Source organism: Coturnix japonica, chromosome 32, assembly GCF_054131305.1.
Source record: "Coturnix japonica strain WE chromosome 32, WE-NBRP24, whole genome shotgun sequence".
In the NCBI taxonomy this organism is placed as follows: domain Eukaryota; kingdom Metazoa; phylum Chordata; class Aves; order Galliformes; family Phasianidae; genus Coturnix; species Coturnix japonica.
Genome location: NC_140694.1, coordinates 3570646 through 3585658, shown reverse-complemented (window position 1 = coordinate 3585658; position 15013 = coordinate 3570646). Strand labels below are relative to the sequence as shown.

The window sequence follows — 15013 nt, the reverse complement described above, 5'->3', positions numbered from 1 at the left end:
TGCTGGTTTGTACCAGCTGAGGGATCTGGCTTGTGCTGCAGTGCTCCATACCCCCATTATCCTGCCATGATTACGATACTAATTCAGTAAAATGGCTTCGCAGTGTAATAAAACCAACCCAGAGCATGGAAGATGAAAGGACTCCCTTCTCCATTTGACCTGGTATTTTTCAACAGAATGTTTTCCCTTATTTTCTCTTTTGTTAAGAAATACTCTAAACTTTTTTCTTGCTTTCTTGCTTTTTGGCTTCAGCACGAAGGCTGTGTGTGTGCAGAAAGCATGTGGCACATGCAGTGGTGTGATGGGTCAGGGCACAGTGAGCCTCGTGCAAGGGAACGAATTGGTTCTTCAAAGGGCAGGGCTGATCCTGCAGAGCAGCTAAAGCCCTGAGCTAACCTTGACTCCTGAAAAATGGGAGTTATCATACTCCAGGGCAGAGCATTGATCATTTTACTCATTCTCTGCCCTGTGTAATTTTTCTTGATCTGCCTGTGGTGGAAGACGCAGCCCAAGAAGCTCAATAAAGCTGCATCCACTTCTGTCACAGGGGAAAAAGACATGTTGGTGGCTTTCCTTCTTGTGATCAGCTCTTCAGCCATAGCAGAAAGGTGAGCAGTGGGGAGCAGGACGAGCTGTGCTATCTGGTTGCTTGGAGCTGTTGAAAACCGAAGGGAATAAAGAGACACAGAGATCTGAATAAAGGCAGACAGATGCATGGCTGGATCCCTAGGATGAAATGTTTTGTTTGCCACAGCGCAGCTGAACTGCACAGAGGTTTTGTTCTGAACCAGGAGGGAGTTTCACAGGGATGTTGCTAAATGGAGGCAGTAAATTTAACTTTAAAGGGCTGTGAATGGAGGCTTTTGGCTAAAAGCTGAAGTGCTGTTACTTTTTACTGGGCCTGTTTAACTCCACTTGGAACAGGACAGTGTGTTTGACTTATAAGGCTCCTGGAAGGCTTGGCCTGTGGGTCCTGCCCCTGGCAGAGTAGCAACGAGCCATAAAGGTGAGTGTGTGCCAGCCTGGCCCTTCTGTGCTAAAGGAAATACAAACAGATCTCACCTGTGGCTTAGGGAGAGCTGTGGGTGTAAGTGCTGGGAGCAGGGCTGTGCCATGGCAGCACAGTTTTAACTGTCAGAATAGCTAAAGGGTTCAAAGGCAGTCAAAATGTCCAATGTCCAGAATTGGCAGGTTTGCTTGAATCCTGCTCCCAGACCTGTGCTAATCCTCTAATATCATCGTAATAATCCTGATTCAAAGAAGGGTTTTCTTACCAGCTCATCATTTCGAAACAGTCTGAGCCTTCTTGTAGTATTATCCAATTTAAAACTGTTTAAACCTTCTGCTTCTTTTAGGGAAAAACATGCGTTTTGCACCAAAGTCTGCTCAGAAGCAGCAAAACCTCTCATGCTCGTATCTACTAGTGTCTCATTGCAAGCAATTTTAAAACATGCCCTGTGTTTGGATTGTGTTTGAGACTCGGTTATTTGTTGTGGGTTTAGCAGACTGCAATCACCCACTTAAGGTGGAACTTGGCCACCTTCATTCCTTTCCTCCCAATGCTAAGGAAGCATCCAAAATTCTTGTATTTGGCACAGGTTGGCAGTGGATGCTGTCCCAGACTGAGAGGACCATTCCTCATGTTGTGTGGTTGTGGTCTGAGTGTCTTGGCAGTGGGAAGCTCTGTTTACCAAGAAAGATGGACCCAAGCTGCCTGGCTGAGGGGACAGGAGCATGCACACAGGCCTTACCTGTGGGGTAAGTGCACCCTTTTCTTGCATTAATTGGAGAAAAGAATTAATGATCTGGAAAGCTCTGCAGAACACAGGTGTCTGTGTCCTTAACCAAGCATTGGTGGCCAAGTGATGGCTGTGCAAAGCCCAAGGAGCCTCTGTGCCCCCAGTGATTGAGCACTGTTCCTGAGAAGGGGAGGCAGAGCTGGAGCAGTGGGTGCGGGCAGCCATCACTAGACCTAATCAGGCATGGAAAAGCTTTGGAGCATATGGACCCCAATGTGTGGTCCAAGTACAACAGCTTGGTGAGTGTCCTGCAGGGAGACTTTTACTAGCGCTGCAACAATAATTCATCACTGCCTGAAGGCTTGATGGGTCTGGTACTCCTTGTCTTAATTGACCTCGGCTGGAGACCTGCGTTTCAGTCCAGCTTAGTCACAAAGGACTTGGTCTGTACCTGGGCCTTAAAGAGGATATTTATCAGAAAAATCATATGATTAATGGAACTGAGTGATGTTTGCTTGAGAGTGGATGGGAATTTAATTAACAGAGTAGGGATTTTGGCAGGTGTGAAGTGCTGAGACCGATGATGTCTGGGGGACAGAGCACCCCAAGCCCCACTGTTGTGCAGCCATAGGCTGGGAGCTCAGGGTGGGGGGCTGAGAGAAACACAGTGCCAGAGTCTGGGCTTGTATGTGGGTAACACATGGTGTGCAGCTTGTTAAGCCCTCACACCACAGTGCCCAAATTGCCATTGCTGCCAGCCCTCTCAGAAAGGGCAAGGATAAAAAGGAAGCTGATACCCCCAAGTAAATGGTGATGGAGGGGGAAGAACAAGTGAAGAAATAATCAGAAAACTCCCAAAGCTTACTTTCTTGCCTGCTTCTTTTTCCCCACTCTTCTTTCTTTTTCCCTCCATGTCAACACCAAACAAGACAGGACTAAAATTAATGGGGAAAGCAGCAATTAGCAAATTAGGTTAGCGGTGTGTTGCAGTGTGCCATGGCTGCCAGGTGTGAGGGGCTCTGGCAGTATATTTATTAATGGCTGTCAGAAAAGTGACACTTTGATGAATGAAGCTGGGTAATCGGCACCCTCCGACAGCGAGCACTGAGAGGCCTCAACATGCTAAACTGCAAAATCAAACCTTTTTTAACCCCCATACAAAAATACAACAACAGAAATTGCTGCAAGAGGAGTGTGTTTTTCCATCAGGGGCTGGAATTCATGTTCTCCCCTAAATACCTCCTTTCTGTAACTTGCTGGGAGGAGCTGTCAGCATGGAAGGTTTTCCCTTTCCTTCAAATATGGGCCTCAAGAGTTTATAAATGCAGGCAGCTTAAAAGTATGTTTTGTTTTGGGTATATATGGCAACCCTATTAAAGGCAAGGGTCCTGTGCTCGTGCTTTTTGGCCTTTGCCCTTTAAACATGATGGTATCAGTAATCTACAGACTGAGATGGTGTGTTAGGTATCGTTTTCTCTTGACTGGTGGTCAGCACTTCTCCTCATTAGTGCCACTGATGTGTGATGTCCAGGAGCCCACGCTGCCTACAGGAAGAGAGAAAATGCAACAATATGTAAGGTTAAATGTGTCAGATGAAACTTCACCTGCAGCACTGTTGCATACTGAAGTTTCCACTCTTGATAACCTCAGCTGTGGGCATCTCCCTTCTGATGAATGTGTGTGTGCTGTGGGACATCAGCTGCCATGCTCCCAAGTGAGCATGGCTATATGGTATAATGGCAGGGTGCATTGCTGGTCACTTGGTGAATGGGAATTCAGAATTACTGGCCAACAAGATGTGAGTTTAGAAGTTCTCTTCAGGAAAAAAAGACCACAACAGAACTGTACTGAAGTTGTTGAGGAGATCAGCCCAGCTGCTGGGATAGCATCTGGATTAAAGATTGCTCTGCAAAATGCTGCACTATGTGAAATATTTCTTCCAAGTTTTCAGGCTTTGCATTGCACGCCGGAGGTAAGTTCTGTGCACTGCTTTGATAGCTCAGCACGGGGTTGCTCAAATCCCCCAGTTCCATAGAGAAATTGAATACCTTTCTACAAAATCTTGGTTCTGGGTTTGTCCAGCTAAAAGGACTGTGTAAGTTTTGATTAAAAACATGAGAATCAATGTAAGTCATATCCCAGGCATTCATCTGGTCTTCTAGTTTGAAATGAAGCTGAGTGATCTGTGTGGAGTTACTTGCCAGGATCTGTGGGCTTGTTAAGTTTGAATTGGCTCTTGTAGCAGATCTGAAATTATTCTCTTATGCTTTAATAATTGTATTTAGTTTCCTAATTTGGCCGCTGAGTTTATCAGAAGATAATTGAACTTTTAAAAACATAATCTGATCGGGCTGTAGGAAATACTTTAAAATAAACTTCTTCTGAGACTTTGATCTGTTTTCACGCCCTCTCTCACGAAAGCAGCCTGTCTGCAGGGCTCCAACCTGCTGAGGTGCGTGTTCCTAAACCAGGCAGTTCTTGAGCAGAACCGGGTTGCTCCCTGTATGCAAAGGAAGCCAGCAGCTCCCTGCCAAGACAAACTCTGGCTGCATGGACTGCTCCTGGGTGCAGCCACCTGCCTGCATGCTCTGCCTGGGTGCAAAAATCCCCTTGTAAATGATTCCAGGGAGCTAGAGAAATGGCTCTCAAGTCACTTCAGTTTTTTGATACAACTAAAATTGTTACTTAAAGGTCAGAGTATTGTTTTCTTGTGCACTGAGAAGGGGATCAGTTGCCTTGCATGGAGCTGTGGGCTCAGTTCTCCTGGGCAGTTTGGGTTCCTTGCGAGCTGTGGTTTCAAGTGATGTGAGCTTTCCTGCCTTCTGCTGTTGGCTTCCGTCGAACAGGCATGTTTTCCCTTTTTGGTGAGACTTAACCCAATTCCTGAAGTTCTTATAAGCAGTTCCTGAGTTTTGGGGGTAATGGAGTGTGGTTCTCCAGTTTCAGTGATAGCGTGTAGAAGTTTATGGGCCCACTGCAGGCCTGTAAACTCAGGTTTTCCAGGTCCTACATTAGCACATTAACTACTGGGCTGTTTTTCCTGCTCACCTACCTGACTTCCTTCCTGTTTTAAAAAGGATTTGCTGCTTTTCATGTTCTCCATTTTATGAATTTGCAAAGACTTCTGTCATTGTATAAGCATGCACCAAACAGTTTATTTTCACTTACTTCAGTGCTTATGGTTTATATTTACTTCCCATTGACTTGCTCAGGACTCAGCCCAGGGAAGACCTCTGACTTTCCTCTTGGTCTATGACATGGCTGGGAGGCTCCCAGACCAGCAAGCAATCACTGCACCAAAGCTCAAGGAGTAAGCAAATATAAATGATTGTCCAGGCTGAGCTTGTCTTGGTTTTTAAAGGGGAAACACTGCTTGAAGTTCCCTCTGTGAGTGCCAGGAGGGTGAAATCACCCACTGCTCACTGTGGCTCTGCTGCACAAATGGTCTCTAGGCACCTGCAGTGCTGCCCCTCACAGCTCTGTCCATCCCCTCCATATAGACACGAAGGTTTGTCCATGACTTGTTCCACCTGCACAAGCTATTTTCTGATTCCTTGTCACTGTCAGCTCAGTAGCGCTGTCATTTTCCAGATACGTGGTGTGTAATTAATGAGAATGTCATTTCCAGATTGTTTCAAAAACTAGATTGAGCATCTGAGAAATTATTTCACTCAGTGCCTTAAGATAGCTCGTTCATTCAGAAAGCTATCTTGGCTGCTTGATTTGAGGGGAGTTGTGGAGGGAAGCAGCTGTGCTTATATTATTAAGGACTGCCAGCCTTGAACTCTTCGTGCAGATGCAAAGCATGGGTTCACGTGCTGCCAACCAGGCAGCTGGGTGACAGGGCAGGGGAGGGATGTGCCCAAATTGCATCAGCCCTGGCCATGACAGCCTCACGTCTGTGTGTTGTGAGGATGGTCTCCTTGTGGTGGTCTCTGGGGGCAGCAGTTGCATGCTGCAGGGCTGGAGGGATAGGAGGACACATTGTAAGTTGGCTTTGTCCACTCGCTGCCCCTGGGGGCTCACCAGGCTGGGCAGAGATGTTGGCCGGGATATAAGTATTTTATTAGATCTATTATTTCTTTCATGGGGGCAATAAGTCTGCTTTATGTGAGACCTCGAGTGACTCTGTATGGAGCACAGAGATTGGTTTTCGCCACCTTTGCTCCCCAGGACATTGCTGTCCAAAGCACTGGAAGACTGTGCCCAGGTGCAGGCTCCAGTGATGCATGGCATATAGCCATGGCAAGGGCATCTCCCTTGGGTTCTTACTAAGAGCTGTGTTTGGGGCTCATTTAGGGTTATTCTCTGCCATTTTTCTCCTGAGCAAACATCTCCAACTGTCTCCACTGAGGCTTATATTGCTCTATACTTTAATTTTATTTTGCTGTTTGTAAAATGAGGGGTGAAGGGAAGGACTTTGTCAGCAAATGCTTCTTTGCCTCCTTCCTGCCTCAGTGGGTTAAAGCAGCATTCCCCCAGCTGATAATGCCTTCAGGCATTCCAGCAATGCTTTGCTATGAGCTCTGCAATGCCCCTCATGTCCTACAGGCTGGCCAAGGCTTTGCCTCCGTGTGCTGGGGTGGGTTTGTGTTTCTACGTTTTATATGTTTAATTTTTATATATTTGAAAGTAATTATTGGAAAACAATGAAGTGATTGCTTCCATCCATTTTCTGTGGTTATTTTATTCCCAATAATCTTCAGGTGCCTCTTGAATGGGTGAGATTTGCACAGAGCTAAGCGTGTGCATGTGTCCGTGTCTTCTGTGATATACGGAGCTCTGGTGCTGCAGCTGCCATTAGTGTTAATGGGCTAAAAACCCCCCACATCAAGCTGAGAATACACTCCTGCTAATTGTGTACCAGCAGTCCCCTGAGACCTCTGTGAGAATGATGCATCCGAGGATAGGCACTTCCAATGGTAGGTTGCTTTGGGATAAATAAATAAGGGGCTGAAGTTAGATACTGGGTCAGTGCCAGCATTATAACACAGGGAAATCGGCTAACGGCCATGCCAACCTTTATCCTCTTGGTCCTGGCCTGGTCCACTGCTGCACGGTACCATCTTCTGAGCCATACATCACTACTCAGCCTCACCTTGATGTATGATGCCCATAGATCCTTATAGCGGGAGTGCACTCTGATGTATTGCGCCAATACATCATGGACAGGGATCGCCCAGGTGATGTATTAGTGCCCTGAGAATGTATTACTCAAACGCTGGTATTGTTCAGGGATAAAGCCAAGCCAAGGAGTGGATTCAATTTAATTACAGCGCAGATGATAGTCCAGAGCCAGCAGCACTTTGATGCTGAGATGCTGGCACCCTGTGGAAATATGAGTTGCGACTCTGGTGCTGTTGAGTCACATCGCAGTGTGCCATGAGAGGAGGTGCCGTATTTTAAGGGAATGGTCATTTTTCAGAGAAATATAGGAGGACCATTTCAAGAACTCCATGGAGAGCAATGTGGCTGCGTGTAAGAACTCCTGAGCAGCAGAGGAGGGACGTGGTGGTGCAGGTGAGACACGGGGACCTTTCTGGAAGGCTCTGAATCCAACCTGCTTGCAAATATTTCTGTTGTTTTTGGCAGAATGACATGATGAGAAATTTGGAGAGATGATTCTGTAGTTTCCTTGGATTGTCTTATATAGATGCCATAAAAAAAACACCTGGAGAAAAAACACTCAGGCCATTAAAAGCAGCCCTGATTATTAAGGGTGGGAAAACCACCTAATGATGCAGTCAAAAAAAGATGGAGAGCCAGGAGGAGCAAGATGGCAGCAGTATTTGGCTCATGTTCATCGTTCTATATCTATAAATGAGTGCATTTTCTAACAAAGGTAAATACAGTTTTGTAGATGAGATGCTTTCAGCACAAACAGATGAAGTGACTTGTGCAAGGTCACATAGTGAGCTGGTGGCAGGGCCTGGAAGAGAATCCAACTGATCTGACTCAGTTCTCCTCCGACATCCCTAATTTTGGATGCAGAATGGAGAAGGCTTAGTCTGCTGCACAGGAACAGTGGATGCTCCCAAGAAAGTGAGTTCCTTGCAGAGCTCCTCAGTTGTCCTTCCCTGCCATAGCCATACCTGCAGGTAAAGCAGCACAAATAGTTTTCTGTTAGTTGGCTGCTTAAAATACAAAAGAGAGGCAGTATTATTCAGGAATTCATACTCCTTCTTGCAGCTCCTGAGCTTTCTGAATTTGGAGAAGAGCATGTGGTGATTCTGAGTGTGTTCACAGAATCACAGAATGGGCTGGGGTTGAAAAGGCCCAAAATGCTCATCTAGTTTTAACCCCCCTGCTATGTTCAGGGTCGCCAAGCACCAGACCAGGCTGCCCAGAGCCACATCCAGCCTGGCCTTGATTGCCACAACCTCCTTGGGTTCCTTCAGGGCTCATCCTTATCGTGCTCCAGGACACACACCAATGTCCCTATCTATGTGTGACCTAGGAAGCTGTTGATTCCTTCTCTGTTGTGTGGCCTCCTCCTGTGACTGGTTCATCACCACTTGTCAGCAGAGCCCGTGGTTCACAGTCATCCCTATCGCCCTGTGATAACCATAGTAAACATTTCTATAAACAGATTTTTCTCCTGTCCAAGTCATCTTGCTTACTCAGCTGTTTTATTTTTAATAGAAAGGCATGTTGATGCTAAGCAGATTTTTTTTTTCTTCTTCTTCAAATCTCTATTAAACATAAAAAGATGCTGTGTCTGAATAAAAAGAAAAGGTGCCCATTAGATATTTTTAAAGCTTCCAAAAATAGTCTCAAGTCTGCGACAAAGATTATTGAGTGGGAATATTGCAGACAGTGGTTCTGCAATGGAGACAGTCATGGCTCCATGCGCTTTTGGCTGGGAGCTACAAGGAGGGAGACTCGTAGGACAAAGACCTCAAAAGGAATGAGTTTACTGAGGGGCTGCTCTTTAGATGGTGAAACCACAGCACTGCACAAGTAGTTCTGCTGGTGATCTCATGTCTCTTTTCCCTTCTGGGTTTGCACCTGCCCTTTGAGGCTGGCATCTCATTGCTGGAATTCAGTCTTTGCTGGAGACCTGCAGCCCCACTGCGAGAAGCACCGCTGTGCAGTACAGGGGTGACAAGGGAAGGCAGTGAGTTCTCTGTCTGGAATTTCTGAGTATAAAGGCAGAAGGAAAATGGACTGCTGATTTTTGCCTTGTAAGCACAATTGATGTTTGACTTGAAAAAAAGTATAACTTGGGTTATTGTTTCTGCCGCTGCACCCTCGGGTCAGAGCACTGCCATATAAGCAATTGGTTCAGAGCAAGAGGGGAGGCAGAAACTTGGAGGGGAAAGAAGCACATGGGAGTGGAGCTGTCCCAGCAGGGTTCCCAATGCTTTCTTTCTCTCCCATCGTGAAGGCTTTTGTTTCCTTACTTGTGGCAAATGCCAAATCTACCGCTTGTGCTTTAATGCCTGGTGAGAGGGGAGAGGTCTCCAGAGAAACCATGAAAATGGGGAAAGATAAACTAGTGATTATTGAAATGACAAAATATTGCATTGGTGAATGCTGAATGGCTTATATGGAGAAGAGAGCGTTGCAGAATGGAGGGAGCTCTTCTATTGTTTGCACTTAGGAAAAAAAAATAAAGGGATAGTAAATATTCGCCTGCATTGATCACACAGTGAGTAGTTTGCTGTGCCAAAGCAGCCTGCATCAGTGCTCAGGGTTAGTGCTTATTGCAGGTGAACTGCCCATGCAAATGGTGGGTAGTTTGGAGGAGCACAGGTAGTTTTCATCCTGTATGGGCAGACACGAAGGTTGGTTCTGGTGGGCTTTGTTGGCCCTCAAAGCAGAAAAGGAACAAAATGGGACTGAGCAGTGGATAAGGATTTGAGGCTCAGTTCTTATTTCTCCTGTAAATACCCTGTATCCCCTCAATAAAACTGATTTATGGCTTTTAGCCATGGTTCCTCACCTGTAAAATTGGGAAAAATACTTCCTTTGTGCCCCATTTATTTACATGTTCATCTCTTCCTATCTAACACCGCGCTTGGTGCAGCGGGGCCTCCTTCCTTTCTCAGCACTCCATGCGGAATTTATATTGCAGCAATCCTTGTAACTATCAGCAAAAGAAAATTACTGCAGACAGGCCTGAGGTCCCAGTGCTTCAGCTCTGCTCTGATAGTGCTGCTGGCTGTGGTTTGGTGGCTGTCCCCTGCCCGTGGCTCTCAGCGTGTACCCACAGCTGTCAGTGTGAATGACAGATTAACAAATGCACAGTGGCTTTGTTCCTCACTGTGCTGCCCCAGTGCCACGCTGGGTCTGCAGTGCAGAGGGATGCATGGCATTGTCTCACCCACTAACACTCTGTCTGGTAACTGGCAAAAGCAATGCTTTTCACCCGTTGCAATGGGTGTGCTGTAGAAAATGAAGACCGTAGGGATGTGAGGGTCTTGTTTAATTTGTTTTATTTCTTAATCCAAGAGTAAGAGAATGCAAAACTTCCAAGCTGAAAGGCTTTGTGCTCTGCTTGCTCCAGGAGATATTAGTGAGGGATCAGCTGGGTTCACCAGTCTCCACAAGGTACCTTTGTTTATGGATGAGGCCGTGCAGTTGGGGATCAGAGGTTGTGCATAGCTGCTGTAGAGCACGCTGGGCTGCAAAAAGTCGGGCACCAGAGATTAATTTCTTGGTTTCTTAGAGCCAAGGTTTAATAGCAGACCTGGGGAGGACAGTGATTGAGCTCACAACCAGCAGAATCTATAGTTCAGGTCAAGTGAAAGGAAGGAGCTAAGGGACTCAGCATGCTGCTTGCAGGAGGAATTCTAATGGCTTCATGGTATGGGGTCTGCACAAGGCATACAGGAGCTAGTGCCCGGGCTGCACCATGAAGCCTGCACAGCCCCGACCCCCTGCTCACTGCCCTGCTCACAGCTGGGCATGGAAAGAATAAATCTGGAAGGGAACAAGAGAAAACAGAAAACGCTGGCAGTTTTTCAGTAGGGAGAATGGTGTGTTTGAGCTGCAGTGGAGAGGGACAGCTCTTGGTTCTAACTTTTTGAGTTGCATACTTCAACAAACAGTGTAAATTTGGCAGGATGAAGGCTGGGTGACCTATTCTGGCTGGATCGAGGACTGATTCTGAAGCTGGGATTTAACTCAGCTCTGACATTTCATGCTGCTATTCCATTCCACTTCAGTTTCAAAGTTTTCAGATTTTTTTTTTTTTAAAGATGTGCCCTTTATGTAACTCATTTAATTGTGTCTAACTACACGGTGATTTTTTTCCCCTCCCTACCTTCACAAATGCGATTGGATATACATGTAGATCTTAACTTATAGCATATATTACAGTAGGGGCAAGAGAATCTGCCTTGAGCTTTCATATTTATCCTGAATAAGGCTGTACCAACTGGTTCTGCCTTAAATTCTCTACCTCAAAGTCTCCTGGTGTTCTGTTTTCTCAGGAAGGAAACAGGTTGCACTGAACGCAAACTGCGCGGCATGGATTTACTCGTTAGACACAGATGGGATTCCTCTATCAAAGAACTCTTGTGTTGTCTGCATTCATTACACTCACTAGAAAAGCTATTGACATGACAGCATTCTCCTGTTAGGTTTTTTCCTGCTCTTTTAGAAGTGCCTGTTGGGTTGCAGTGGCCTGAAAATGCAGTGACCAAGATTAGAGGTTTGGACCTTGAGAGCCACAGGAGAGGAGCTTTCAATGTCTCCTGTATTTGTTATGATCAATTCATAGTGACTTGAGTCTGCAAATGAAGACGTTCTTATGAAATGTTTTTGATTTTATGCATTTTGATTCTGGTATTAAGTAGTGTGAGAAAAGCAAATCAGTCTTTTTGTTTGGCTGCTGGTTTAACGTCCAGTTCACATTAGCAGGATGCAAGGAATCTGGATGCTTGTTTGGAAGCCACTTATGAGATGTTCGATTTCCTTCTATGGAAGGAAATACTGGAGAAGACTTCTAATCTTATGATTCAAAGCATGAATCAGTCCCCAGATTGGATCTGTGCCTGCAGCAGTAAAAGGGGCAGATTGTCACAGGGTTGCTGCTTTGTTCTTCTCTGGAGCACCCTGTACAGCTGCTATCAAAGGCAGAAGAGCAGCATCAGTGGAACCTGCTCTGCTCAATGCAAGCTCTGAGTCTGGTGATTTTCAGCAGCATGTCATCTTAAATATATATGTTTTTTCTTTTCTCTTTCTTTATTAGTTTCATGTTCCAGCTGACTTCCTCCAAGAGAGGAACATGCTTTCCCATCAGAACTACGTGAAACACCTGAGTTCATTGGGACTGGAAGAAAACTGTCTCAGAGACAAAGATACACAGCTTCCCTGGATTGCTGGCTACGTGCCTGATCTGAGGTCTGTGGTCATTTACTTTGCAATGGATTTTTCACTTTTCATTTGCCTTGTATAGGTATCACCAAATGGTTTATGCTTTCTGCTTTGCACTGTCTTTTTTGGGGGGAAAAACTACACAACAGCTCTGCACACTCCTTGTGCTGATAATCCCTGATGTGGCTGAACTGAAACAACACCCAGCCTGTGCCACTTAGCTGCTGCTGGACAGGACAATGCAGTGATGGTGGTATTTGAGGGAATGATATTCTATCACAAAGGGAATTTGTTACAACCATAATTTTACCAACACAAACGCAGAGAACAGCACTGATCTGAAAAGCCAGAGCCCTGCCTGTGAGTGAGCACAATCTGCAGATGGAGAGAAGCAACTTTCTGATTTCACTGCTAAACTTCCCCTCCTGAAACCAAAACAGTTTAATCAGTCAGATTCCTGTTTAATGAGTTGCACTGCTGCCTCTAACCAGGACAGTATCTTAGATGATGGAAATAATGGTTTCAGTAAGACTTACTGTGATCTCATTACCCCATAGATGGCCTGTGTACGTTCTTCCCCTGCCTCTACCACTCACCTTCACAAGCGGGACCCCAAGTTTGAGACTGAACTCCTCTGGCTGTGTGAGCTGCCACATGAAGGTGCTTTCCTGCACACTGTCCTCTAGTTGCTGCCATCAAGCAGTTGGTAAAGTCTGCAGCTTGCGAACAACTTTTCTTGCCAACCATGCATTACAGAGGGCTAATTGTAAAAGTGGTGCACCTGCTGGCTCCCTTGGTGGCTGGAGCCAACAGGAAAAAAAAAAAAAAAAAAAAAAAAAAAGTAATAGTAATTTATTAATAATCAAGTCACAAATAGTAATGAAAACAATAGGAGCATCTGAAGGAAGCGCTGCCGGGGGCAGAGGTGCAGGTGCTCTGTGCCCTGAGCAGGCTTGTCGGCATTTTTATAAAGCTACTTTACAACCCTTATCAATTTCCTACTGCTTTCTGTGTACCCCCTGCCCCTTTGCAAATGTTTTGCCTGCACAACAGGCTCAGCATTTCTTGTTGTAGGTGATAAAATAGCTGTCACCCTGTGGAGGGAGAAAGGAGGCAAATAAAATAAAATAAAATAAAATAAAATAAAATAAAATAAAATAAAAATGTTAGGTCCAGGGAAACAAAGCAGAGGAAGCAAAGCATTTCAGAGCAAACAAATGAGTTCTAAGGGAGACGCTGAGTCGGCACAGGGAGAGCGATGATGGGAGCTGAGCTGAGGAATGGGGAAAGATTGGGGATAGCAAGAGCTGGAGGGCGAGGGTGGCTCTGCTGAAAGTGAGGCAGGGCTTTGTGCATGGCCCTGGGTTTCAAAGGAGACTGTATGTACAGCCAGCACCATCCATGAGGAGTTTGGGATCTGAAAATCCCAGCCGTAGTCTGAATAACTGCACTGCATTGGCAAGGTGAGAATTTGTTTAAGTAAGGAGAACAGAAGGCATATGAGCAACACCAGTTCAGGTGACATCCCCATACCAGGTGTCTTAAGTAGACATGGTAGAGATTAAGTAGACATTAAGTAAAGATGGTCGTGCTGTATCTCAAAATACAGTTTCTATATCCATATCAGAAGCCATGCTAGAGCTGATAGAAGGCAGATAGAGCAGACACCAACCAGCCCAGTGTTGTTCTTTGAGCCGTAGGTAGGGTCTGCAGTGCTCCTTAGGGGTACATCTGCTAATGTAATATAGCAGTTTAATTCAGCTTGCAACAAAATAAAGCTGAACTAAGTGGAAAACTCTAGAGCTGCGATGGCTTAATTGCTCATACATGAGCCTTTACTATGCAATTTGGAAACTTTAGGCCGTGGGAACTTGCTTCTGTGTTCTTGAGCCCATGAACTGCCTTAGTCTGTGGGTCTAACAACAATCAGCTCATAAAATGCTGTGAGTGCAGATTTCAGAGGTCAGCCTGAGTCCGTACCCACAGGGCTCCTGTGCCCTGCATTCGGCGCTCCAGCGAGGTCAGTGAGCTGTCGAGCACACAGTCAGTGCTCTTTAAGCTACTGTGAATCTACCCCTGCTTTCTCTTTTCCCTTTTCTCATTCTCTCCTTGCTCTCACACACCCCCAAATCACAAACCCTCACACCAATGCCAGAAGCCTCTGAGGCTGTCGTAAGCCTGCAGTTATCTGCATTAGGAATAAAGCTGCCATTTTTAAAGCTTTTATACTTTTTATTCTTAACTCCACAGGACCCAGGAATCTTTTCCTGAAGTTAATGTGAATTCAGGGGGTGTGTGTTTTAGGAACTGAGCTGGGTCCTGTAAAAGAGGTAAGAACCAGCAGTTTGCAATGCTAATTATTGCCCGGTGATTTGAGGGGACCTGCACAGCGTGCTAACGTGCCTATGATGACACGCAGCATGATACATGGGGAAAGGTGAAGGCAAGGCTCGTATATCCCCATAACACTGAAGGCATATTTCCCTCTCTAATAACTTACAGTCACCATTTGCTGTCTGCAAAATTAACCTCTCATCTCCTCCAGCCTGCTGATCTGGTGCATAGATATAGGATTTTAAGCTTCTCTATTGAAAAATGTCCCTGCAAAGCTGTCCATCAGAACTCCCGCTGCTTTCCAGAGAGTATTATTAATAAGTTCTTCCTATCAGAAATGGGACCCTTTTAGAGCTCAGACAAGGTTTTTTTCCCTGTTAACCAGCTGGGCTGCTTGGCTGTGGACAAATGCCATGATGAATGACCGGTCAAGGATGGAGCAGGCTGATTTCTCTCCGAGCCTGACCTTGTCTCTGGTGTGACATCTGAAATGACAGGTGCATTAAAAAGTTATTTATGTAGGGAAGCTGCGATGCATTGTACCCTTTGCAAGGTAGCACACAGTTTTGCAAGAGTATTAGAATAAAGGCTGCCTCTGTGTCTGCTGCCTCTTGTAC

The 15013-nt window shown here is 45.6% G+C and overlaps 1 long non-coding RNA gene across 1 annotated transcript; it reads left to right on the top strand.

The window, feature by feature from the left end:
* Positions 1–532: 532 nt before the first annotated feature.
* Positions 533–12478, top strand: LOC146755497 (uncharacterized). The gene is made up of 3 exons (XR_014938069.1): positions 533–608; positions 1599–1758; positions 11938–12478. It is a non-coding gene; the product is annotated as an uncharacterized LOC146755497 (long non-coding RNA).
* The last annotated feature ends 2535 nt before the right edge of the window (positions 12479–15013 follow it).